Here is a 1,734-nt window from a genome sequence, read left to right on the forward strand (position 1 = left end):
CATCGCAGGCGGGGAAACAGGCTCCAGGCCGTGCGGCAGAGTGGCCGAGGAGGTCTGGACTCCGGGTTTCCACCCGCAGGCTCCTTGGGCTCCCCCGGCCGCTTTGGGCAGCTCTTCTGTGCTCCTCCGCAGGGAGCTGGGCCGGAGCACGGCCATCCGAAATAGTATCGCACTGGGCCACAGTGTGCAGCGTGTGTGTCTGCACGCGTGTGAGCCCAGTACACACGCACACCCCCGCAGCCCATGATGTGGGCCATGCACAGGGTCCCGCCAGGCTGAGTCTCGCACTCGGGGTTTATTCCTGGATGACGGAGGCTGGGATCATCTGCACTGGGGAGCAGGGCAGAGGGACGCTGACGTTGCAGCTGTGCGGAGACCAGCTGCATGGCGACGGGCCATGCGATGAGTCCTGTGTGGACACGCCAGCGGCAATTACACAATCGGTATCACAACACCCGACATTGCAAAACCCGGCAATGAAAACGAGAGAGGTTCATTGATACACATCAAAACGGCGAAAGGAGAACTCTTGACCATCTGCAAACTCCCTGTGGTTATGGCCTCGGCGAGTCCACCTCTCAAGGAGCCATGAGGAGGGCAGAGAATTCATCAAAGGGTTGGCTTCGAATCCTGGGTCTTCCACTTAGCACCTGGGTGATTTTGGGTGGGTGACTGAACCTAGGTCCAAGCCTCAGTTTGTTCCCCGCATGTAAAATGATGGTAAACAATAACTAACTCATAGGACGGTTGCGATTGAATGAGTTGGTCCATGTGAAGCTCTCAGAATAGTGTCTGGATAGTAATGACAGTTCCACAGATGTCATTGTCACCACCACCACCACCATCGTCTCCACTGTTAGGGACTGCACATTTCTGTTCCTACCAAATTCGTGCATCAAGGCCCTACCTGCGAAGGTGATGGGCCCGTGGGAGGAGAGCGGTCTAGATGAAACCATGAGGGGTGGGATTGGGGTCCTTGGGATGGGATTAGGGTCCTCCTAAGAAGGGGGAGAGACACGAGAGCTCTCGCTCCAAGTCCATGCCTGAAAGAAAGTCCACGAGAGCACAGAGAGGGGGTCTGGCTACAAGCCGAGAAGCGGGCTCTCGCCTGGAGCCGGAGCTGCCAGCACCGTGATCTTGGACTTGCCAGCCTGCAGAACTATAAGAAGTAAGTGTCTGTTGTTTAATAAGAGTCTCTGGTATTTCGTTACGTCCGCCTAAGCAGACTAAGTCACCGCCACCGTCGTCATCATCAACGTTCTGAGGCTGACGTAAACGAAAAGGCCCCGGTTTGGCCCTCATCTTGTGCCTCTGCCCTAGAGTAAAAAAGGAACAAAAAATGAGCCAGCACGTTGAGGTCGCAGCTGATGGCCAAGAAGCCGAGCGGTTTGCAGCTCCTACAGCTCTCTGCTGCCCAGGCTGGTCGCACATCTGGTCTACCTTCCCCACGAGCTCTCCTAACAGCTTTGTTATAGCTCATTTAAAGCCCTTGTCTAACAGTTCTGACATCTCAGTCACCCTCTGGGGCTCCTTCAATAGATCATTTTTTCTCCTGATTATGGGTCATGTTTTCCTGTTTCTTTGCATGTCTCATAAGTTGTTTATTGACCCCAAATGTCCTGTGTAAAAAACACAGTAGTGTGTAAAATAAATATCTTTTTCTTGGAAAGAGAACATTCCCGCCCCGGTGCAGGCCATTAGGCGAGGGGCTGAGTCGATCCGATGTGCAGCGAA

This window comes from Pteropus vampyrus, unplaced genomic scaffold, assembly GCF_000151845.1.
Source record: "Pteropus vampyrus isolate Shadow unplaced genomic scaffold, Pvam_2.0 Scaffold72, whole genome shotgun sequence".
Lineage (NCBI taxonomy): Eukaryota > Metazoa > Chordata > Mammalia > Chiroptera > Pteropodidae > Pteropus > Pteropus vampyrus.